This window comes from Thunnus albacares, chromosome 16 (genome assembly GCF_914725855.1).
Source record: "Thunnus albacares chromosome 16, fThuAlb1.1, whole genome shotgun sequence".
NCBI lineage: Eukaryota > Metazoa > Chordata > Actinopteri > Scombriformes > Scombridae > Thunnus > Thunnus albacares.
Genome location: NC_058121.1, coordinates 22,930,095 through 22,957,401, shown reverse-complemented (window position 1 = coordinate 22,957,401; position 27,307 = coordinate 22,930,095). Strand labels below are relative to the sequence as shown.

General features: G+C 38.4%; 1 protein-coding gene across 1 annotated transcript in view; it reads right to left on the bottom strand.

Annotated features, from left to right (window-relative positions):
* The window catches only part of myo6a (myosin VIa), a 170,516-nt gene extending 153,537 nt beyond the window's left edge, over positions 1-16,979 (bottom strand). Inside the window, exon 1 of the mRNA XM_044329994.1 lies at positions 16,767-16,979. The gene's annotated coding sequence lies outside the window, so the exon portion shown is untranslated. The remainder of the gene's footprint in view (positions 1-16,766) is intronic.
* Positions 16,980-27,307: the final 10,328 nt, after the last annotated feature.

The following is a 27,307-nucleotide window of genomic DNA, read 5'->3' as shown; positions in this document are numbered from 1 at the left end:
ATTTATAAAGCACTCGATTTAGCTTTTATACATCATTATTCTTATTAATAAGAATATGAATGATAAGAATAAGAAAACAGTTGAAAAGTAGCCGTTGCTGTGCGTCTTTCAGCACCAAGGAGGCGAGGAGATAGAGATAGAGAGACGGTTTATTTCAGTAATAAAAGTCTTACACTTTACTGCTGATGGAAAATATGATGAAAGAGCATTTTACCAGCTTAATCCACCCTCCTGGGTAGAACAAGCACACCTTTGTATTCCTGAGTGCTGCGGTTTATACATTAATTTGATTTTCTGTTTGACAAAGGCGAGAAGGAAAATCAAGTCGTTTATAAACGTCATAGCCTATCTGTCCTTTCTCCGCCCGCCGACCCCACCAGATCTCTGACCAATGAACGCAGTGACGACTCCTTCATGGCTTTTGGTTTGCTTGAAATTAACCAAACCAAAGAGAACAAATAAGAAACTCATCCAATGATTCAGACCAAAGCAAACCAACTAAAAATGCGTAAATGAATAAACGTGTAACGTGAAGCGACACATTGGTACATGAAGGATGTGACTTAAACGTCACCGAAGAGACGAAAACATAACGCTCGTAACGTTCCTCAAACAGAAACGTCATATTTCCATCACATTTTCCATCATCTGAGCTTTGACTGACGCTCTTTAATGACATCATCTCGTTGTGTGTCTATAATTCACAGACCAGTAGTAGGATGGAAACACACATTGATTCACATTTTCTTTTGCCAATTTTCTGGAAATTTGTACTACATTTGGATGGAAACTTGGCTTCAGACTTCATTGACAGATTGACAGAAAACCTCCTCCAGAGCCACAGAAGACAATATGCAACTGTTTCCACAGGCTTTGATATGTAAAAAATGGCGGATTGCTCCTTTAAAAAGGTTGATATAAATGACAACACTAGAAAGAATTTGTTTCTGAAACTTCAGACTTTGGAACTGCTGGAAATATCTGCACATAACATCAGGCCCAAACGTCAATTAGTCACTGAACAAACCTGCCCAGAAATGTTAGTTACATTACCTCACATGCAGTGTTAAAGGATTTTCCCTTATAAACTAAATCTTTAAAGCATGTTGTCATGATCAGATCATGAGGGCAGTGATAAAAAAAAAAAAAAAACTGTGTTCAGTTCGGATGCCCGAGCTGCCAGCAGCTGTTACATTGAGCGTTTTGAGAGGACGACACATTTCATGGAAGCAGAGGAAGTGCAGTAATGTGTGTCGACCCACTCCTCTGCTGACAAACAGCAGATTGTTAGATCTGTGTCGTCGCTCACTGAGAGCTCACTGTCACGACCGCTCAGTCGTGTCACGTGGTGAACAGAGAGGCTGTGATGAGTTCAGAGCAAAAAAAAAAAAAAAAAAAAAACCCAGAGGGCAGATCGACAATAACGGAGCAACAGTCCACAGAAAAACACACACACACACAGAGGCTGAAAGACTCAAATATACGGATATGAGTAAAGCTAGAAGGATTAACTGATTGACAGCAACTATTCTGATATTCGATTAATCCTAACAGTCATTTTTCAAGCAAAAATTAAATTTGTACACACTGACACAACATAAAAACTTCTTCAGTCTGGAAAAAAAAGGTGCAGACTGAAGCTACAGCTTTACAATACACTGTAAAAAAACGTAGATTTAACAAAAATTAACAGTGCTATTCTAATCACACACATTTTTTAAACTTACCAAGTGTGCTTAACGTTTCCAGCTCCTCACTACTGTTCCATAAATTCACCCCTTTAACTGAAATACATCAGTGTTTCCAAATGAATCAGAGCCTATTTGTGCTGGTAGCTGACTGGTTGTAGCCTTCATGTGAGGCGTTTAGGGAATGCCGGTTATGCAGGCTATATGTAGATGCTACAATTTACAGATTTCCCTTAAACGTCTCAAATGCAGGTTATCGGTAGACGGCTGCTCACAGAGAAGCCTCTAATCCTGGCTCAGTTACCGCAGCACACACAACTCAAGACAGGTGTGTGTGTGTTTGAAAAGAGTGAAATCGGGCGTTCTAATGTGAGATTGACCTCAGTTGAACCTCAGTTATCTACCTGGGTGGGTCTTAATCTACCTGGGCAGGCTGCCCGAGTGGAGCCTATATATGGGAAACACTGTACAGTCATTCTTTGCAATAGTTCTCATCAATCCTCAAAAATCATATTGACTTACTCTTGTTTTAAACAACTTCTAAAAGCTTTCAACATGATTTGAACCAGGTTAGGAAACTACTTTTTTACAAGGGATTTTTTTGCCCTCATGAAATATGTTGTGCAATATTTTTAAATGATGGGAAATACCCTAGCTCTATGTTGCATGACAGACTATTATTCAATGACTCTTCTTAAAAAAAAGCAAAGGGAGCAGCTGAACTTATAATGCAAGAACATTTAACAGTAAAAATACTCATAATGGGTTATAATCCCAGTTACAGATTATAACTGTGAGCATTTTTCCAATTTAACACATATTTTATTTTCAGTATAAGCAATAAACACGATACGTAGCTGTGATTGATTCATGATTGTTATGGCGTGTTATGTACGGCACACATTTATGACGTACTTTCATTTCCAACTGACTGTGACTCGGCCGTCGTAGCTGGTAGCTTAGTAGCGACCTCGCTACGCTAAAGCGGGAGGAGGGGACGGGGTTGTGCAGGTACGGAAGCCCAGTTGTCCAAGCCACTGCTGAGTCGCACTTTGAATACTGAGCAAAATCCCAACACGTTTTGCAAAAATGTATTAAATCTTTGTTTAACTGTTTATTTTACGAGGGCATTTAAAAGACCCCATTGTCCCAATTCCAATGGCAATTGTACATTTTATTGTAATCATTATTTTCATTAATAAATTGTATAGTTATGGTATTATTCTTTAATAAATTACAAATTCATCTGTTTCTCTTTTTCTTTTGTTGTCAGTTATTAATATCAAGCATGTTGAGCTGCATGTTGTGTATGAAAGGTGCTATATAAATAAAGTTTAGATTAATAAACACATCAATAATAAATATATCAAATATATCAAGAAGAATGTAAAAATGTAAAAATAACTTAGATATCTGTATTCCAATTCAGTCAATAAAGATTTATCTTCTGCTATTCTGTTATGTTTGCATATCTGGTAAATTTTAACTTTATTATCTAAAAAGGAAACTGCTTGGAGGTACAAAAAATACACAAACGCACAACAGAACACAGTCTGGCTCACATCATTTAGTGTCTGTGATCTGAAGTAACGACACCTCATTAGATATCATGACTTCTTCAGCTTGTTTCGTCATTATCTTCCTCGCTGGTGGGATAATTAACATCAGTTACCCGCCTCATGCCGGTTGGTTTTTTTTATCATTTCTTCTCTAATTGTGCAGAAAATGATGTCTTTGTGCTTCCTGAAATGTCTCATTCCTCCTCTGACGGAGCTGAACTTTGCACAGCTGATGGCCTACATGTTGCTTATCTTTACACCAGGATCATAATGATTCTATTTTCTGTTAACAAGCTCTGAGCTTCCTCCTCCTCCTCCTCCTCCTCCTCCTTCTCCTCCTCCCACACCACTGCATCGTGACATCTCTTGAAATGGCAAACGTGGGCGTAGAGACCAGCCGAATCAAAGCGTTACTTTTAAATGTTAAATGATTTTCTGCTAAATCCGTCGGCTTATATCACAGCATCTTCACTTAAATAAATTATTCTGGCAGCTGTTTCTGACTGACTTCTGTCCATGAGCAAGCAGAAAAAGGCTGGGAAGTTCAAAACAGTTTGTTGTTTGCTGACCCTCTTTAATCATAAATTTCAGGTCTTCACATTCACATATTTCCCTTAAATACAGACACACAGCTGCATTTACACTGGTGAGAAACGGGGTTACAGTGGTGCAACGGAGCCAACACTAATAGCATTTTATTGAACCTGAACCCAGTTTTATATCTGAATACTTTCAAGTCCTCTCTTATCACATCTGTTTGGATTGAGTTTCCATTGTTTTATTTTTTTTTTTATAAAAGTTAGAAGAAAAACTCAAAGATTCAACTGAGATTTTGACTTGTTGGCTGATAAAACAGAAACACTGTTTTTATTGGCGGCCAAACACTTATATAATACTTACAAGTACTGTGTGCAGGGATGTGCTGGTATCAAATTTTCATGCTACAGTTATCGTAGGTAAAAATATCACAGTAAATGGTATTATTATGATAATCGACAACGTTTCCTGAAACTCTACTGTTAGTGCTAAATACAATTAAATGACTTCACACCATGATCACCTTGGATTTTATTGACTGAGCGGTCGTCTGTGTGTTGCAGCTTTGTTGGACTCAAACACTGAGCTCGAATCCTGACCGGAGTAGCGAGAGCTTGTCAGACAGGAGCGAGGCATCTGTTCGACCAGTAGAAAGCTTCTTCCTGGTGGCTAAACAGTATAAATCTGCTGCTCTGTGTTCACGGCGTCCTCTGAAACAATGACGGTGATAAAAACGGTCGGCGGTATCGATACTGTCGATATGCACATCTCATGTTAGTTTGTTTAGAAACGGCTCCAAAGACTAATAAAAGCGATCACGTTTTCAGTCTCCAGAGAGTAGTTCTGTGTAAAGCAGACGGCACTGAGCATGTGCAGGAATGCGGTTCTGTTTACAGTTTCGCTAGCTTGTTGTGCTACATATCACAACCTCTTGACTCTGTACTATAGTTCTTTGAGAAATGAATGTAGAAACAAACTAACATGACCCGCTGCAGCGGTGTGACTCGCTGACGTGTTTTTAATAGTTTTTGGACGACAACGGAGGTCTACGGCACAGAGGAAGAAGATATATCAGGCTTTGAATACACAATGGGGTGTTTAATTATTTGTACACTGTAGACATCCACAGTGGGACTGCAGAACAGCGTGATGTGTGTATAACTTCACCTTTAGCTGTTTAAGTGCCACAGAACAACACAAAAATCTGATCTTTTGTCTCATTTCAACTGTAGACAAACAGAACTCTGGCTTGTGATCAAACTGACGCTGAGAAATGTTTTTAAGTCGGAGGTTTGTGGTTTGGTTTCGTGGTTGTTTTGGAAACCTCCCTGTTATGTCAGAACTATGTCATAAAACGTTAACCCAGCATTCTTTGAATTTTGTGATTCATAAGGCTGCTGCCTCACCCACAGCAAAGACTCGTCGCGGCAGGGTGTGTTAAGAGGATGGTAAGATTAACAGGTGAGTCTTTTCATTGAAGCAGAAATGAATTTGACACTCCCAACACACACACACACAAGTATGTACAGGATAAAACCATTAAAAACTATTCAGAGACACATTTATTTGCACTAAGACAAGTTTATAATGTTTCAGAGTCTTTATTTAGTTCATTGATTAAGTTATTATTCATGATGAAGTCATCATAAATGAAGCTGGCTGTTCAAACTGTCATGTCATCATAATAAACTTTATTATTCAACTATAAAATCTCCTCCCTTTCTCACAACTCTGATAGTGAATGGGTGAAAGGATACACACATCACGTGCTGTAGGTGCAAAGCTATTAAAATACATCACCATTAGAAAAGACCAACGCCCAAACACCCGCCCATGTGAAACATTTTGACCTGATGAAGACCTGAATGACCTGATGACTTGGATCGAAACATACATTTTCAGCTTTTGTTGACATTGTCAGAAAGGTGATAAGTCTATTTATGTTTATCATTGAGGTCATAGTGAGTGTTGCTAAAGATCCTTCATAGTCAGTTTTGTTATATGGAAGGAATTAAGTTTCTCCAACATCCTACCAGTCAGAGTTTCTTTTTTTTTTTTTGATGATTTCAGCAAAATCCTGGTCTTTCAGAAGTGCTGATCCTTTACAAACTCCCTGTAAAACTGTTTAAAGATTGACAAGAGTCATCCCTCTCGAGGCGAAGTCTAACACCAATAAAAATGTGTCATAAGCAGTTAAAAAGTTGTACATTACACAAAGAGCTTTAAATCCTCATCCTCCGCAGCGTATTAAAGATTCTGAATACTGAAACCAGAGAGGAAGTGATAAGCTGTGATTCTTCTCTCATCTCCCTCTGCCAGATAATCCTTGACGGTCTGCGGGCAGGCGGGTAACTTGGAGGTCAAACAGTGACACAAAGGTCACCCTTCGGATCTCGAACTCCAGTGTCGTTCATGAACAAGTCGTCCGTTACTGCAGTTCAAACAGCTCTTCCTATGTGGCTCCCAGGTATAAATGGTGTCAAACCTTGAGGGTCTAGCTGAGCATACAAATCCCATCTCCTCAGTGTATTGTGGTTTCCTTTAAACCATGACCACAATCTTTCTCTAACCTTTAAAAGATAAAGCGATTTTCTATATTTTTCTTATTGTCAACAAATCCCATAAAAAGACCGAAACTAACAGTGAATTGTTGAAATGTGGGAATGGCTTTAAAAGGGATAAAGCTGGTGATTTTCTGTATTTTTTTCTTATAAAATCTCATATTTGGATCGAAACCAACAATGAAGTAATCTACTTACAAGTTATTGTGTGTGTATCCAAAGTCTGATATTATCTTATTCCTCTGTGCCGCATTTGAAGGGGATCTTTTAACAGCTAGCATGAACAGTAGGAATGATTACAGTGAGGAAAAACATCTTTCAGTGTTCATATGGACACCTGACTGTTGTTTTAGGACACACTTGAAAAAACCGTGAAGCTATCCTTTAAAGATTTGTTTCCTGTCTTAGCTATGATGTTTACTCAGATCTTGGTCTTATATGTGGTAACTTCCTCACAGCAGATTATCTAAACAGGACTGACAGACAGGGACGTTATGCAGACGCCCCAAAAAGAAAGAGAGGAAGTGTCCGGCTCGGTGGCGGCTCCACAGAGACACCGAAGACACCAGATAGACACACAGGACAAAGAGGATCAAAGGACCGAAGCTGCATCAAAGTTATTTAGCCAAAGGCATCTTGGGAAACACACACCCTCTGTGTTTGTATGCGGCAAAGAAAATCAGCCTGAAAACCGGTTTCTCCTCTGTGTGTCCACCGTGGAGGACTTGCAGTTTGAATCTCATAGCAACCAATCGTGGAGGTCGAGTAGAGAGCCGGCTGTGCGCTAATAATAGCTAAATATAACAACCAGGAAACAAGAGAGAGATACATGGAGGAAAAAATAAGACAGCTGTGATATACTGTGGATGTGGCAGCTCTAATATTAGCTATGCTCAGAGGAAAAATTCATCCAAAGTCAAAACCTGCACACAAATAAACGACATCTACTCAATTCTGATGAACATTTATGTGGGTATTAACACCCACAAATCAGTAAATCAGTATCAAAATTTTATTTTATGATGGAGCGATTATACAGCAGACAATTAAAAAGGGATAATAACCATTGACCCACTTTAACGTAACACTGTGAACTGACTGTGTGACCCACATGTGGACAAAAAGAGCAAAATCTGAATCGTGGGGAGAAACCTTCAAAGTTTTGGGAGAATTTCAGTCTCAAAGTGGAGTTGCTGAGTCATGTTAGTATTCAGATATGATTAGCCTCTTGGTATTAGCCTAAACGGCTGGACATGTCATACACGCATACACTTCTGTTTATACTAGATATGGGTATCTAGGGATGGATATCGTTTGGACTTATCAATATCTATGTGTATACTTTTTTATATATATTATTACAATATAGGCTTTTGAACGAATAAACTAGTATTGTTCATTTTAAAAACACCTGGCCTACTTTATATTCTCTCATTTTACTCTCACTCTCAACGGTGCATTACTCAATATTTTTGACCACAAGGTGCCAGAAGAACACAGACATCGACATATCAACTTCTAAATTTGTTTTGGCATACATACAATTAGCTGCCTAATTATACATCCAGCAGACGACATGATCATCCCATTCTAGTTATGTTTGTGTCCAATAGTCAAACTACTTTTAGCTCTGGTTTGGCCTCCACCAACCCCTGAGTGTTTCTCAGCCTGAAAGCCAAAACTATTAACTTAAACCTGTATCAACTGTTATTTTTTTGTCCACTAGTTTTCAGCAGAAACAAGTTGTGAGTACAATACTGACATATCATCGTCCTTTAAATTGAAATGTGGAACTTATTTCTACATCCAGCAGTTACGGAGCAACATTATCAATATCATCCCACTGAAAATGTCAATAACTACTTGTGGGGTTCCTCAGGGTTCTAGTCTTGGTCCTTTATAGTTTCAGTCTGGTTAATGCTGCTTGACATGTTTTTTTGTCCACTTGTTTGCAGCAGAATAGTCTGTGAACGTGTGTTCTACTTATTTCCACATCCAGCAGTTACAGAGCAACATTATCATTCATTTGGAGTCGTGTTTCTGTCCATCTGGTGACTTTAAGTGCAATATTCTCTCTCTTTTGCTATGTTTTTGCTCTCTATCAACTCCTGAGGGAAATATCTAGCTCTTTAGCTCTTAAATGCTTCACTATGTTCACCAGCTAGTCTACAGCTAACTATGTCTCTTTGCTGTTTGGTGCTGAGCAGGTAGTGTACAGTGGGTTTTTAGAGCTTTTCCTCTGAAAACAGCCTTCTGCTGTGGCCGATAACAACGCTATGAGAGTGCTGAGAGTGAACCAAAACAGTAAAGTTGTAGCCGCACAGCTAAACAATGAGCTGATACTCATTATAAAGCTCCATAAAGCTGAGGGGAGCTGCAGTTTCTCTGTAGGGTCATCACTACAAGCCACGCACAAACCATGACACACTGATAGCTCAGACAATGGAGTTATGAAAAATATTGATTATAGCGGCATTAAGGAGGCTAAAAAGCTCCTCATACCTCCAGAGCTGTGTTATAATTGTGAGTTTGTCACAACACCATTCACTTCACACCTAGTCATTTAATGTATTGTGAATATAAAATATTGATTAGTGCAGCTTTAAAAAGGACTTTTAAGTATTCTTATGCAATCACTTGACTAATAGTTTATATACAGAATAATCTGTAAAAGTGTGTATTTAAAGGTATTTAATTGACCGTGTTATCCAGACCACCACCATTCAAAGACGGATGTCAAACATTACAAGAAAGCAGCAGTTAGAAGTACTGTACAAGTTTAGGAGCTGTAAGACAGCTGAAACAAGTATTCCTGAGTCATTTGAATATTTAAGAGAAGTGCTAAGGAGAGCTGGCTTAACAGGGGTCAAAGTCCTCTTGGAGTAAAGCCACAGAAAACTAATGAGCAGTGTGTTGAACTGGAGTGAGGCGACACTTTTTCACAGGCAGGAATACTATACTGTCTTTATAAGTTTCACTCTTGTGAGGCTTTTGACAAATATACACCTTCTTCATACTTGAGTCAACAGTAGTAATCTCTCTAAACTAACAGCTGGAAGCAAGGGAGGGACCGTCACCGTCCTTTTAATCTAAAACATATTCAGGACGAGCTAAAGCAGCTGCATACTGCCCATATCATGTCAAACCAGGCCTCCACCCAAATATTACCCAGAATTCAACATATGTGACACCAAAGCAGCATGTCAGCAGAGAAAAGGCCTTGGGTTTTTGAGTCTAACTCCGTACCAGGAGGCCTTGAGTTTCAAAGGTCACCAACACGTGATCCTGCCAGGATCAGCGGACGAACAGCTCCTCTCAGTGTTGCCATGGTTACAGCCTTCGCCACCATAATGGTGGGTTGGGTTCATTTGCATGCTGACATGACATGACATGGTGATTCACTCCTAGCAGAGCCGCAGAGCGAAGGGAAAGTGTGCATGAAAGTACAGGTCTGCAGCTGAAGACAAAAACTGGTGATTAAAAGGCAGACAAGCTGACAAAGTGCTGCTAAAAATAAACATTACGTCTCAGATACGTCCTTGATCAGACTCAAAAGTTCAGACTTGACAGATACAGGAAAATTTACTACTATAACTGATAAATTTCTGTTTCGGGACACAGCAGATTTGACCTTTCCACTTCTTTCCACCAGCTGCTCACGATGCTGAAGCTTAATCTTCTCTTAGACTCTCTGTAGGTCTCTGAGGAATTCTGAGTGAGCTTAATGTCTAAATGTTTAGTTTGACATACTTGTACGACTAGATCACTGTATTTTTTTGTCATCTGTTAGGGCAGGAAAGTCTGACTGGTTGATGAGACTCCAACAGACTCAAATAAGTCAATGAAACTTTAGTTATACGAGTACTTTCACAACCTTTCTAACAAAATCTGTCACAGGTACAAATAAAAGATCAAAAATGGCAGTGACGATAAAAAGCCTTTGAGAATAAATACAAGCAAATGCTCTATGGCGGTGTGTGGAAGAACGCAGCTCTCCCATTCATTAGAATGGGGGCAGTGCGTTCACGCAGCAGGGGTACCGCCGTACACGACTCAGCACAACCCAACGTCATCCAGCAAGGCGCTGCACTGTCCAATCACATACATGCAAGCACATGTTCCTAGTGGATTATTTTGTAACGTGAACGCCATATTTCACCGTTTACCTTGCAATCGTCATGACGAAAGATAAAACATTTACCGCCATGATAACTTACTGCTACTTACCGTACTACAAACCACTTTGCAGTGTTTTTGGCTTCTTATAAGTCTTTAAATGTATCAGTCTGTAACTACAACTTGACTTCCTGGATCGTATTTCATTGTCTCACCGGTACTTCAAACACACTCCCACCACCACAGTCTCTTGTACTATTTTCATGCACAGCCGTTTTAAAAAACAACACTGACTACAATAGAAACTTTGATAAAGTGCTTTTGCTAACAACCAATCACATCACAGAAACAAAACTATTTCAGGGAGCCTCCTTCCAAAAACAGGCGAGCGGAGTTAGCTGAGTTAGCTTAACACGCTATATGTTGTTTTAGTATCAAAAGTGGGATAAAAGACGGACAGATGAGAAGTTTCCTTGAGGACACTTTTTCGTGTCAGCACAGAAAGCAACGACAGTCACAACAAGCTTAAATGTTAAGAGCTGTTAAGAATATTTTCATTTTGAGCATTAAAAATCCTGAGTAGAAACCACCTAGCTTGGCTGAGGTGTAAAACTTGCTGCTGCTCTTTTAACGATTTTAACGTTGCAACGCTTCTTCTCGACTAGTTTAATGGCACCGACTGGAAAAATAAACATCAGCTGTTTATCTTGATGAACCAACTCCAATTATTTGTATAAAGTCAGTGGATGGAAACACGTGTCAACTTTATTTTGCTGATATTCTGGAAATTAGGTTCAAATTTGCACTAAATTTGGATGGAAACCTGCAAACAACGCTCAGTCACTTTAAGTCTGACACGAAACAGATCGGTCATGTCTCCCGGTTACGAAGGTTAAAAAAGGTGTGCCAACAAACTAAGTCGATCATTTGAGGCATCACCAGCATGCAGGGTGCAAGCGGGTCCCACCTTTAAACACCAGCAATTAGACCCATCCCCTGGGAGCAGCAGACTAACTTATCAGTACCAGTGTTCAGCTGAGAGGTGACCCAGAGGTAAAAGTTCACTAAAGAGGTACTTTGTGTCCTGATTAGGTGTCATTGAACAGACGCTGATACTCTAAACGTTCTCTCGCTGCGAGCTGATCTGTGTCATCTGAATGTGATCAGATGGTAAAATTACTTCAATGCAAATAGGTTTTTTTTTGTTTGGCAACAAAAGTTGGGAAAAGTCTCTGCACACCTGATTATGTGACAGTTGAGTCAGGAGACATGAATAAAAATGAGAAAAACTCCTTCACACTGTCTGGTTGATTCCTGATGAAGGTCAAACGGACAGAAATGAGTGTGCAAGTTTTTCTCCAACGGTACAAAAATGAACAACTTCAGTCACACATGTGAGAATATTTACAGCCACATCTGGTTACACCTGTATTCACTAAATAAACACTATGTGACAGATAATAGTAAATGAAATACTGTATGTATTAAAGAAAACAAATACGAATCAATTCTCTTGAAACCATCTACCAACACTATTAATTAATATACAATAAATACCAAAAAAATCTGAAATAAATGAAAAAAATTAAATGAAAAAGAAACTAAATGTGAAAAAAAGCAAGAATTAAGCATTTGAGCGATTAAATCTGTGTCCAACTGATGATGTTACAATTAGTTTGTCATCGTTTCAGGTCACCGTGACAACTAAAACCATCAGATCAAAGTTTTTCATGTGCAGTGATTTTAATTTACATAAAAAGGGTCTCAGACAGTTTACATACTTTGTCAGAATAAATGCTACCGGGGCAACAATTCAGGATTATTCTCACTTCATTGATCTATTTCTTAGCTTTTCATTAATCAAGTGGTAGTTTAGTCGTTGCAGCTCAGTACGACCAGAAAAAATATCTGAAACTTTATTTCCAAATTACAGGAAATGAAGGAGAGCGTGTTGATGTTGGTGATCTTCAAGCTTCAAACAGTTTTATTCCTTGATAACTGAGAAAAATTGTTAGAAATGATTATAAAGTTTTAAAACTATTAGAGCTGCAACAATTAGTCGATCGACAGAAAATTAATCTGCAACTATTCTGATGCAAAATTGCTTGATTTGATGAAGAATTGGTTGCTTTTCATTGTCTCACATTATAGTCAATTAAACATTTTGGGGTTTAAGATCGAAAACAAAACAATTGATGACTGACACGGCAATTTTTCTGTGTCTTCTTAAGTTTTATTCACCAAACCACTAATCGATTTATTGAGAAAGTTATCGATAATGAAAACAATCAACTACTTTATTAAATGATTTAATAAAGTTGACTTAAATGTCAATAGAGCTCCTCTTTTCTGAGAGGAATATAGTTTGTTTTGTCATTTGGAGGGAGGAGGTTACCCGACCCAACTGCAGGAAACGACCCCCAAAACATGAAGGTTTATGGGTGTAAAGAGACAGATGTTGACACCTGATAGTCAGCAGTTACTGAGGCTTCAGACACTGAGCAGAAGGAGGGCAAACACAGTTAAGATGGGAGTGAATAGAGATAGAATTTGGGCTGATGAGTATATTTCCTGACTCCTCCATGAGCACAAAATGATCCTGAAAGTTTCATCAGGTCACGTTCAAGTCACAGAGGTTGGATTCAGTTTGGTTTTCACCCTCTCTCCGGCCTCTAAAAATCCGTAACGTGACATTTGTTTACAAGCTCTCATTCACAAGTAATCCGGCAGCGTGCGTGTGAACCAAAATCCCACAACAAAATCGACTTTCTCCCAGGACGCTTCTCAGAGACCAGTAAACACCCAGAGCTGGGCGGGCCCCGGTTTCTCGCGGACGGTGCGTGTAAGTCGACACTCTTCATCGCCGTCAACAACGAGAGGCTGCGGTCTGCTCGGGGTGGCATGACTAATTCAGCTCACATTCCCCCTAATTACAAAAGCTCATGAGGGGAGTCGGCTCCACCACCGTTAATATACTTTATCTCCACCAGAAACAGGATCTGTACGAGCCTTTCTGCTCCATCATCACCGCCGAGGAGAAAGTAGACGCACTGACCTCTGAACTGACGCTCACATGTCTTTATTCTATCAGTCCGGTGTTGATCTCATACGTGGGTTTTGTAGAAACGAGAGTGTGAGACCAGACTGAAATTAATGAGGTGACCTGCAAATTTTTTTGGAACGATTCACAATTTTAATTAATTTCTTTCCCTCAAATGCAGGAAGAAGAAACATCAGACAGTTGAGCAAGAATAATAATAATAAAAAAAACCTGCAGCACCTGCAAAGCTGCCAGTGATGGACTGTTAGTACCTGCAGTCATAAACTGCGACGTTCATAGTTATATTATAGTTATATTATACGTACACTCTATGTTACTTATTGACTAAAAATAAACTTTTTGTGCACCAAGTCGATTTTCGCAACGTAAGCATTTTACACATGTTGCAAAAACAAACATTCTAATGAATCTAATTACTTCAATATATATCGCCATGCCCTACTCTGACACAAGAATGTGAACTATTGACCAGAAAGTAGAGTATAAAAAGAGATGCAGCATCGTCTGTCTGCAAAATGTTCTTCTTGCAGACCCTTGTGGTCTCACAGATGCATGAAGTATAATTTAGACGACTGTTTCCAAGTTCAAGAATGAACTTTCATGGTTCAATTAATTGTCGAAAAGTTTAAAATTCTAATATCCGTTGCTGTGATCAGTCCTCATTTATCATCTTATCTTCTGGCTCATTAATCTTTACATTTACTTGATGCAAATCAAGATAAAATATTAAAATAATACATTTTGAGAACTGTGCAGCCATGGAGGATATGCAATCGCTGCAAACTCGTAGTTTATAGTGATTTTTCAGTCTAATTTCCACTCCAGTTATCATCAAAGTCAATTCAACAAACGTGTGAAACAACCTAAAAAAGACAAAGGCTGGACGAAATAAGTAAAAGCTGAGCAACATAAGGGAACCTGCTACAATAAAAGGGCATTTCTGAGGATTTAAAGTCCAATTTTTGTGTTAAAGTGGCCGTTTTGTGACTTCGTTATCGCTTCCCGTCATATTCCTGTTGTATTCATGTGTGAGATACACCCACAAAGAGTTTTATCATAATCCCTTTATCACGTTCACATCTAGAAAACACTTCCAGGATATTCCAGCAATTCCTTAACTAACGGTTTCACTCTTTCCTTCTCCCACCTGCAGCTGCTTCCTCCTCAGTGTTGTTACATGAGGAAAATACAATAGAGCAGCTGCTTGAAGACAGAAAACTCGCAGAACTTTATTTACACTTTGAGCAACGAGAGATGCCTCAAAAACACAGTTAAGATTGAGTTTATGTAGGTATTACATTGCTTTGTGTTGCATGTATCTGTAACTTGCTGAACGTGCAGCTCGCACATGCATACGAGGATATTTTAAAGTGGATAAAGATGCGTATAAACAGCTTATCCTGAATACGACACTTGGACATGAGCCCTTAACCCTGGATGCCAAGTGCACTTCTGCAGCCAGAAAAACAAACACACTCAAACTTCTTACTTTCACATCCAATTCAAATCCTCTTTATCACTGTGGCAGCAAAAAAAAAAAAGAGGTTCCCAAGTGAACTCAATATCATCCAATTAACCCAATAGTCATGCAGCAGTCATTCAGGATCATTTCCTGAAGAGGACTTTGATCCGTGAAGTTCCTGGTGATCCCTGAAGTCAGGAAGGACAGCTCGGGCTCCAATACGCACCGTTTCCTGTTGTGATATAACGTAACTATATTCAGTCGTAAAAGCATAAAGGAGAATATGGCGAAGAAAGAGCAAAGGTCATCGGAAATCAGGAGATTCTGCAATCTCAGATGCCTCCACCCAGTCGAGTAAATGTTAAAGAAGAGTAAGAAGAAGGTCTAGGAAGGAATATTATCGTGATAATTTAGGATATAATGAAAAAAAAAGACATGTGGAATCATTCTTTGAGTGCCTTCAGGGGAATTAAATGACCATAGTAGTGATTTTTAAAGCAGCTTCAGTTTAAAAACAAGCTCAGGACAAACACAATAAGCACTGAGAGCTCTTATATAATCATGCAACACAGATAAAAAAAAAAAAAACACACACACACACACAGCACTGACTCAGCTTGTTCCCTGCATCCAGACTTTTCTGAAGATGCAACATTATCTTTTATCATCGTTCAGGCAATAACATCACAAAAGCCAAACCCACCACCCACCCTCAGATTTTTTTTTTCTTATGCAAAGCATGTCCATTGATTCTTCTTCCCAGGCTCAGCAGCAGCAGCAGCAGCAGCAGTGTGTATGTGTATATATGTGTGTGTGTGTGTGTAGGCCGCAGCCGTGCTTATATTGTGAGATCTGACATATTGGTGCTGCTGCTGTACAACAACACAGCCTCCCATCATGTCATGTACGCACCAGTGAATTTTCCTCGCTGCTGCCAAGCTGTGTCCCTTTTGAACTCGCTCTAATGTAATGAGGCTTGTGCTAAATGCGAGTCCAGATCTGAGCCCGGCTCTGAGCTGTCTAGACACAATCTCACGCCGAGCCGAGCCCCGTTCAGAAAAGCTGAGAGTTTGCAATCGCCTCTGTCATCAGCCACATATATAAGCTGTGAACAATGCATCAACACCTTTTTTAATTCGAAAAGAGGCTTATTTTCAATTCGGCGTGTATATTATCCTCAAAGCATTATTATATTCAAATAATCCAACTTTTTAATATTGTTTGTCGCACATTTCTAGCATGCTCTTTCACCAGAATACACTCTTTAATGGCAATGGCAGCGCCCTTGATTGTAGTAGAAAACTTGAAGCTGTACTGAAATACAGACAGGCATGGTGGATTTTATGGATGCCGAATTTTACATTAGCTTAATACTTATTCAAAAAACATTGCATCTTATATGTTTCTATATAAGCTTTCAATAAGAACGAAACAAAACTTTAAATTGGCTGTTGTTTGAAGGAAGTCTGGCGTCAACTCCTTCAGGAACCATAACAAATCCAAGCACGATTTATGTTGTCAAAAGCATTTAAAAAATCTCACGTCTGAGTGCAGGAATTATTCAAACCTGGCGGCCGGTGTTTCTAAATAATATCTTTGCCAGAGCTCTCAGCTTTGTATTGACGGTTTTCCTCCTGGAAAAGCTACAAAGTGTGTTGACAGCCTCCCTGCGCTTGCTGGCTGCTAGCACCGGGACGCTGCAGCCCGTCAGCTAGCTAACATCACCGTCTTATTGCGATAAATTCTCCCCGGTGCATGCACACGGCGGCCGGTGTTGCCTACCTCGTTTGTGTGTAAACTCCCTGGACTCCGCTGCTTGTCTTTATGGAAATTGTGATTTTTTTTTTAATTAAAAAACAATCCCAGAAAGGAAGCGCACGTCCCAACCGAGAACAGCCGCACCGGGTCTCCAGATGATCGGTGTCCGCTCCGGCAGCCTGGGCTACTCTCTCCCCGCCCTGCAGCCTCCTACTCCCGCAGCAATCCTGGGAAACTGGCCCCGTGACGTCACGAGGTGGGTAAATAGTCTCCGGCGGAGTGAGCCTCCCTGCAGGGGGCGCTGTCCGCCAGATGACGGCTTTAATTCATCCATGCTCGGATGAACAACAGGGTGGGTGTGGGGGTCGGGGTCGGGGGGGAGGGGGGGGGGGGGGGGGGTACCAGGTGGGGGACAATGAACAGTCCACTCAACAGTAATACTTTTTTTTTTAATCAATATTTTCCATAGTATAATAAAATAATTGTGGTCTTAAAAGAACAGTTCACCCAACAATATTATATTTTTTAAATCAATCAAACGTGCAGCCAGGATGTTTTTGAGTAAAACTGGCAAAAATTTAAAACAAGTCAACACCACAAACAAATAAAATTAAAATCCAACAATTAAAGGTGTTGACAATAAAAACAAAATAAAATACCGACAATATATAATAAAATAATTATGGTCTCAGAGGAACAGTTCACCGAACAATATCATTTTTTAAAATCAATTAAACTCTGTTATAAGTAAAAGTCATGCACTTACTTTTTAGGTAGAAGTACAAAAGTATTAACATCAAAATATACTCAAAGTACTAAAAGTGCAACTACTCATTTCATAATATTTTGTTAGATTATTGGATATTTAAATGAGACTTTATTGATCCTCAGAGGGAACAAGTTACTGAGCAGTATATAGTATAAAGTAATCTCAACATATAATAATAATAATAATAATAATTTATTTGTTGATTATAGTCTGTATTTTTATATATATATCTACATATATCTAAATCTACAAAGTAATTAAAGTTATCAAATGAATGTCATGGAGTAAAAAGTACAACATTTTCCTCTGAACTGTAGTAGAGTTGAAGTATAAAGTAGTATAAAATGTGTACAAGTACCTCTAAAGTATACTTAACTCCAGTATTTAATTAAATTTTCTTGCTCCCACCACTGCACACAGCATATGAATACCAGATGTTTTTCCTTGCTGCCTTCAAAGAGAAAGGGATCTTTAATTAATAATTTAATTAAGATCTTCTCCAGACATGTTTTAAGACATGTAAACATCATGAAAAGGTCACTGAGCGGTCCCGCGAGGCACAGCGTCTGTTTGAAGTGACTGTTAACATTTCTTGTTTATTTACAGTATGTAGCCCCTTTTACAACACTGTTACAAAGTGCTTTATTTTTTCATTATTTTTGTTTTTCCTATGTAATCAACACCACAATTAAATAAAATCCAGCAATGAAATGTAACACTATAGAGAATAAAATGCCCAAAATATGGTAAAATAAGACTAAAAACTGTAAAATAAAAAAAATAAAACACATAAAGAGGATGTACAGCTGAAGAAGTTCAACCTGCCAAAGTCAGTGACGGTGCAGCTTTTACACCACCATCATGACTCCATCCTCTCCTCCTCCTCCTCTGATCTGCTGCAACTGTCAAGGAGAAAAGCAGACTGCAGTGTAATGGACTTTATATGCTAACATAAAATCTATAAACTTATATTACACATCTGTGAACCCATCACATCTAGCAAGGCACCTTACATTAACACGATTACTGTATTCTTTGTATTATTACATTTGCACTTTACATATACTGTTTATACTGTGAACATTTGCACATCAGTCAATATCTTGTTCATTATTTTTAAACTGAACAGCTCTCTTCACATAGAATTGATTTTAACTTATTCTTTATTGTAAAATGTTATGTATATATTTATACCACCTGTCTTTTGTGGTAGATTTATTTGTTTTTTTGTTTTTCTCTTACCTTCTATTTTTTGATTGTTATGCACCACAACACTAACACCAAGACATGGAAACATAAAACTTTGGGCTAAGATTAATTAGAGGGCTTTTGTAAAAATATCAGTTTTAAGTATTTTTTTAAAAAGACATCACTGATTCTACTGTGAAAAGAAAGGTCTGCCACACAAATCCAATCCAATACTTGTTTAGTTTCATACAGTTTGCACATGATACAGATGCTACAACATTTCATTAAAATGCAAATGAACATTAGTAAAGCAATTTAAATCAGACCAGCAGAACATCTCAGGCTTTCTTTGGTGGTGTCTTATAGTATTTTGTATAGTGAACTGCAGTATTTAGTGTAATATCTGTACAGAGGAGAGTCAGTGTGAATCTGCTGTGGCAGGAAGCTTTAGAGAGAGTCAGACAGCATCTCTTCATCTCCAAAAAAAAAGTATTATTTTACATCCTGAGAGCCTTTTCTGTTTTTTTGTCAGTTTGCAGTTAATCTCTTTATGAAATGGGACTGTTGTTTTTGGCTTTATGCACCTGACACCATCTTTTGAAAAGCCTGGATGTAAGAGCACAAACCTTGTTACTGTTCGTAGACAGATCCCAGATAGCAAAATTGCTGTGGCCCAGATCCGGCCCACACCCAATACTTTCATCCGGCCCACATGCCGCGTGGAATGATGGCACTTGGGCGGTCCGCTCCTGATTTCCCAGATCCCTTCCACAAGCAAGCAACCAATAACAAACCAGATAAACCAGAACTGGCCCACATCCAGAATACACAAGTTTCCACATCACACTTCTGTAAGTTGAATACTGGACCAGGATTGGCTCTGAACTAGTTGTGATGTCACAAATCCTGCTCATAGGTACACAAAACTACATTTAAGTTAAGTTACTTCATTATTTCAGTGGTTCTTTTACCCACTTTTATCACTTGTGGAATATATTTGTTAATGTTGTAATGTTGTTTATTTATCAAGGGAAGTTGCAATGAGAGGACGCCTCTCTTTTGCAGGAACGCTGTGATCACATTCACACTACTGGAAGATTCCCAATACAACCACAGTCTGCCCAGATAGCAAGATTGCTGTGGCCCAGATCCGGCTCACACCCGACACTTTTGGCACTTTCATCCGGCCCACATACCGCGTGGAATGATGGCACTTTGGCGGTCCACTCTTGTCTTCCAGATCTGGGCCACAAGCAAGCCGTATGTCAACCGAGAACAAACCAGATAAACCAGAACTGGCCCATGTCCAGAATACACATATCCGAGAGTACCGCATCTTTACCAAAAAGGCCCACGTTTGTTTTGGGATATTTGGACCATCTTTGCTATTTTACATGTGGGCCATTTCAGGCTCACATCTATTTTGTCCAGGCCAGAACAAGGCCAGCAGTGCCGCATCATTACCTGAACTGGCCCACTTCCGTATGCTATCTGGGTGACCCGTCAGCCACTGAGCAGCTCCACTGGAGCAGGTGGGGTTGAGGGCCCTCCTCAGGGGCACCTCAGTGGTGGTAATAAGGGAGGGGCTTCATCCTGCTGGTTGAACCGACGACCTTTCATTCACAAGCCTCTCTACCCTTTAGGCCGCCTCTGCCTTAATGAAAGGAGCTGCAGATTGTCTTCTGTTGAAAACTTTGCAGATCTCTATTATTCACATGTCTTTCTCAGCTTCATATGGCTTCATCAAGGGACTACTAAGGAAAAAATATCAAATGCTGGGCTGGTTATACTTTTAAAAACATGTTTTATCTGATTAATCTGGCTGCTACAAATCTGGAGGTGAAGCTGGACACATGTTCTGATGATATATATACTGTATCTTTGTTCAGTCTAATTTCTTCCAACTTAAGTCAATCTAAAAAATTTAGGATTTTTAATGTCTTTTATGCTTTAATTTCCTCTCCTCTGGATGATCAAGATGCATTTCATATTAGAAAAAGCACTCCTCTGGGGAAAAAGGGGTCCTTAAACAAAGCTCTATAGTTCTAGGAAGCTGTCTTTGGTATCAGTCGAGACTAAACCAGATTTACTTTATTGAAGATGTTGCTGCTGTTAGCTTTATATCTGACTCATAAACATAAACATTAACACACCATAATGCTCTTGTGTTCCCCAGCTAGTTTGCAAATTATAAATAAATAAATATCCAACAAAGTTTAACTTTCAAGGTCCCAGTGTACATTATGAGCCTATTGACTCCTGAGTGCAGCCTCAGATCCATGAATAGCACTGCTTACGGTCCCTTCTGTCCTGGCTGTTTAAAAAGGGACAAATCGATCAGTACGTCCATTTTCCACTTATTCTGATCGGGCAAAAGTCAGGACAACACACTGGAGACGAATCTCACCTTAAACTATTCTTTTAGAGGCAGCTTTTGTTGAAATTATTTGATTTGACTGCTGATTATATGAACTCTTGCATGTGTTTTCACTGGTTTTACTTGATTTAAGTTTATATGATAATAATAATAATGATAATAATGATGATAATAATAATAATAAGTAAAGTGGTATATAAACAACATTTTGGTTATCTTATGGATTAGTAATTACTGAATAATGTCTTTAAACTTTATTTATAGATACATGTCATACAAAAAGATGCAATACAATGTGCTAATAAATTCATAATGAATGGAGCCTTTCTCTTAATGATATTCCTGTTTTTTTTTTCTGTAATTGCCACCGAATTCCATATCTCCCTCCAGTAAGAAAGGAAATTATTCAGAAATACCCGACCGGTTGTAAGGGGTTAATAAAGTTAATAAAATTTCTTCTTATGACCGTCTGCTTCACAAACTCTGCTGGCTGTCTGTTGGCATATGTGACACTGAGCAGTAATATCTTCAGGAAGGTTTGGGATTAACTGGGATAATGTCAAAGACGACAACAATGGTGCTAATCTCTGTCTGCTGCTGCGCTCACTGCTGCTCACTGTAGACACGAGTGTCTGATTCATCACTGATATGTCAATGATTAATCAATAACCATGTCAAAAAGAGAGTAATAGTCCATGTCAGCAAGATTTCGGTACCGCTCAAGGTGGTAGAAATCTTGCACAATAGGAACAACATTTGTGTCCATTTAACAAAGGCTAAATTATCCAAAATATATCCCATTTTAGATCCTGCTTGTGACAAATTGTCGTACCTTCATTTGCAAAACTTCTGGTGTTCAGTCTTTAAATCTCTGAGTGATGCTTATGATACACGTATGGAATCAGGCATTTTTAATGGAAAACCAGATACTGCTGCTCGGTCTATGAATATCTACGATGCTGCTTGTTAGCCCTTTGTCTTATTCTAGTTAAGTGGAAAAATCCAAAACTCCCGTCTCAAGCAAAGTTAAAAGATGTTTCATTTAAAACTAGAGAAAATCAAATTTACCATATCAGGAAACCAGATAATTTTATAGGTAAATATGGACACCTTTTATATCCTATTTTTCCATGGATACAGGGATGTAAGTGATTAGTAGCACTTTAAGTTGTATCAGTGTATTTTTTATGTGTTTAAGTAATGTCTTCAATTCAAATGGATCATTATTTGACATTTTAAATGGGTTTTTGGGGAGTGACGGGTTGGGTGGGGGGATCAGTTTCAGTGGGCAAAGATATTCTGTGTACTATACTGAGTTGTTTATTTCCCTGTTGTGTTGTTTTTGTGCTGTGTATATGTCTATGGTTTAAAAAACCCGTAATCTTCTGAAAAGCTGTGTGTCTGCAGTTAATGTGTTGGTGTGATTACATTGTTTTGTGGCAACTTCATCACTTTAATCGGCTCATGAAGTTTCCTGCAGATAATTTGGACATTTAACACTGGTTCATATCTTTATGTAGGCTCAGTTTTAGGACGTTTATTTATGTTTTACTATAATATACTCGGGACCACCTCCTTGTTAGTTTTAGTACATTTTCTTTTACTGATATTACTTTTGTTGAAGAGCACAGATCTTTGTATTGTGTCTGTGAACGTCCCAGAAATCACGAGTCGATCAAAAACTTTCTTGTTACAACGAGAAAATGCTCTCTTTATTTCAAGAAACTAAGTAATTTTTTTTGTCATGGTGCTGTAATTAAAAAAATGTTGAAAAAAAATGCAATTTTACGATTTGTTTTGGTGCCTGATCAAAAAGTCAAAAAGATAACAGGGTTGTTAAAATCGTTTCAGTCCATTTCAGCCTGCTAGTTTTAATTAAAATGAATTAAATTTAAATGACTGTCAATAAACTGGTGGCAAAATGGTTTCAAGGGCATCATCGCTAGCAGTTGCATCTAAATAAAATCCAATATTAACTCAAATACAATCAATTGAGCTAATAAAAAGAAGAATATATAACATTGTAAAAAAAAACTTAGGTTTAATTTATCTGATGTGACTACTGAACTAGCAGTTGAGTAACAATCTTGGAATAATGTGTGAACAGTATAATTTATTTACATAAACATGTCACCAGTCATCACCTCAAGCGGTTAATTCATATTTTACATCTAAATATTGTGAGGATTCATTATGAACGAGGTCATAAGTGGCACGACAAAACACAATTCAAGAGTCATGAATGTTTTAGTGTTACGTAACGCGACACTGGATAAGTCGTCCCTCACTGAAGAGTTAGACACTCGACACCCGGCTGAAAGCTGAGAGCAGCGTTTCATAACAAACCAAACCTGAGACAGCAGGAGACACATCTGCCTCATCTGTCTCGAATTATGTCCTGCTGACAAAAGGGTCATGTTCATATCTGCAGATCATATTGTGTGTCTGAGCAGTCATGTCAATGTAAGAGGCAAACAGAGATTGTTAAAGGAAAAGACTGGAGTTATTCTCTATTTTTCGTATTGTTAATAAATCCCATGAAAAGGCCAAAACCAACAATGTGTTAGTTTGTCTCTCAATATTTTGACTTGTGTGTCTCTTAGCTCCAAGCCCATTGGTTCCCTGTGAGTTTGTGAATCTTTAAAAGCATTTACACATATATATATATAGTTTCATTTAAAAAAGACTTAGTAATTTCCTGAAACAGCTGGTCACTGTAGTTTTTAGCAAACAAACAACAGAAATAGTGCATTTGTTGGGGACTATTTTCAGCAGCGGATGAATCCACATTTGGTGCTCTAGGCAGGACGGCGACTTGTCTTTCCGTTGCTTTCTTGAATGTCTTTCTGGACTGTGGCTTTGATCTTGCATCGCCACGCTGCTGTGCGTGAACGCTGTCGAGCTGCGTGTCCGAGATGTCAGCTTTAAAGTTAGTCTTTAGCATTTCTTGTTGCGTTTTCACCCGCTCGCTTTGTTCGGCTCTTGTGACCGCCTTCTCTAGTTACATTTCTGGGTCTATTTGGGGCTTCGGTGCAAGGAAACCACTATGTCCTCAAATTTTTGTTCACCTGCATTTCCAATCCAGAAGCAATACGGAATCTGTTGAAGCGCTTAATCTACTTTGTGCAGTCATCAGCTACCAATCAGCTACTTAGCTACCAGTTATTTAATTGCTAACTTTAGCTAACTTTCAATACGCGCAACTTTAACTAAACTTGAGACTTTTTTACTCACTAAACGCTAACTAACTTATTACATTTATCTGTTTAACTTCTGACACCATGTTCTATTGTTTATAGGTACAATGAAAACCTTATATGGAGGACAGACATCAAGGACACAGCTGCAACCATCATGGCAACAACATTACATCGTATGGATGGTTCCTATGTGACTTATTAGGACCCATCACTATCATCATAACTATTTGTACTGGGCAGATCCCAGTAAAATGTGAGTTGTATGAACATGAATGTTCTAAACCCACCCTGAATGAATAGAGGTTTAATAAAACATGAACCTGGCAGTGAATGCAGCTGGTGTCAGAGATTAGACTTGATCTTGTCTGGCACTTGAAAGTACAGATTACCTTCTTCTTCACCTTCTAAAATATTTACACAACACTTAATCCCCGACTGGCGGGCCAAACTGTTATGGCAGGTTTCAGATTGTTGTCTTCCAAAAGCAGCATCCTGATTTAGGGACTGGAGCATTTGAAGTCCTAATCTTTATATCAAATATGTCATAACAAGCCAATGTCTGTCTCATTTCAAAGGCTTCTTTTACCTGAATTTGGAGGACACGAACCTGCAATCCTGAAATTATGGGAAGTCAGGGGTCTCTTCCAAGAAGCATATTTACTGAATTATTTGGATAAATCTGAAACATGAACTGAGCTGTTCCTCTTTCCGCCACTTGGTATTACCAGTGTGCAAAGTTGCCTTGTCCAGATCTAATTTCGTGACTTTTTGAAGGTTCTGGTCATTAATGTCAGCACGAAAGTTGTGTCATTTAGCTGCAGTTTATAACCTGTTCAGCAAAATGGTAACTTTCCAGGATTTAAAGTATAATTTTGTGCTTTGTTTTCGGCCTATTTCTGTCAAAATGAGCACAGGTTCAACTGAAGCTAACAGGCAGCAAAACGAATAAGTTCAGGAAGTTTTCATATAAAATTGGCCCCATACAGGTGACTCGGGAAGAATTTTGAAATACTACTGAAACAATATACGTTCATTAAAAGCTTTCAGTTATTACACTTAATTGACTATTTTAACTGCTTTCAGCTGTTACACTTCAACTGACACCTCAACTCCTTTCAGTGCTTCAGCATCCCCTGAGAGCTGACATTTCAACTGCTGTCACCATTTAATATTTTTTTACAGTATTTGCATCTAAATTTGTTTTCACAAATTGGTTGCACAACCTTTAATGTCAGTGTCTGTGTTTGATTAACAACAGCTGGCAGACTGAGCCCCGACTGAAACCATCATGAAACCACAAAATAAACAAATAAAGTATAAATTTCTCCCTTTTTGTTTCTGTTTTTTTTTATTATTATTGTTATTTTTGAGTTAAACCAGGTCTACAGATAGTTAAACCTTAGATACAGTGACTTCTGGTGGCATTCAGATGATTTCTACATGACGTAGCAGCTGACTTAAGACTAAATCAAAAAGGTGCAGTTTCAGAAAACACAGCAATGAGGTGGTTTCGTTCCAGACAACACAGGTTTAAACCAGTCTAAAACCTTAAACTGCAGATAAGCAAAGTACAGTATACATTTTCTTGCATACTCTTAAATTAAGCAGAGCTGCAACGATTAGTTGATTTACAGAAAATTAATTGACGACTACGCTCACCGGTCACTTTATTAGGTACACCTGTGCAATCTAATGCAACAGCTCTGCCATAAATTCTACATTTATGAAGCTTATACATTTTCAGTTTTGTATGTTAATGCAGTGGACAAAATATTGGGAACACCATTCAAAATAATGCTCCTCAGTACATTGCCACCCACTACGACCTCAATAATAAAGTAGAATTATCACCTTTCTGACAATGTCAACACACTGAAAATGTATAAGCTTCACAAATATATGGCATAGCTGTCGTATTGGATTGCATTAGATTGCACAGGTGTTCCTGATGAAGTGGCCGGTGAGTGTATTTTGATAATCAAATAATCATTTTAGTCACTTTTAAAGCAAAAATGCCAAATATCTGCTGGTTCTAGCTTCTCAAATGTGGTGATCTGATCTTTTTTTTTTTTGTCATGCATGATAGTAAACTGAAGTAAACTTCTTGGCTTTTGGTCTGTCAGACAAAACAAGATAACTGAAGACATGACCTTTGACTTTAGAAAATTATAACTTTTCACTCATTTCTTGCATTTTATAGACATAAACATGATTAATCCACTAATCGAGAAAATAAAAGAATTGTTAGCTGTGGCCCTAAAATGAAGTCTTCTCTTTTATACTGTCCATTCATTTCTGACAATCTCTAATTTTCACCTTGATTCTTCTGTCTTTAAATTCCTTTTCAAGTTGAAGTGTATATAAAGCGCTTTGAAACTACCTCAGTCTACAAACTGCTCAGTAAATAAACTTGCCTCGGACCGTCTTTGTCACTTGAAAATAATAAAGTGCATTCAAGACTTTTTCAGACCTGCGTAGCAACACATAAACTCACACACACACACACACAATATATATATACACACATAGAAAAACAATCTTAGTTCTATTCATAACTCTCCGATAGCACGCGGCACAAATAAAAGGCTAAGGCAAAGGAAGTGCTCTTGCATCTAAGGTTGCTTTTAATGCTGAGAATTGATCCACTCCACATCAAAGAGGCACAACAAGCAGTGAACTACGTATGTGACTCATGAACTGGAACTTCCTGAAAACAGTTTCTTTTCTCCAGATGGGTGGATTGTTTACTTACAAATAACAGCAACTTTCTCTATGTATTTTTTTTTTTATTATTATTATTATTATTATTTTTGTCTTCTTCTACACAACTTGAAAGCTTATTATTATTATTATTTTTGTCATCTTCTACACAACTTGAAAGCATAAAAAATACTGATGCAAGAGCAGAAAAGTATCTTCTGCACAGATCCTCCTGGAGAGAAGAACATCTATGAAAACATAACTTAAATGGGCCACTTCATGAATGAGTCATAAAAGGGAAAATTACAAAGACAGCAGAAAAACTCCAGCG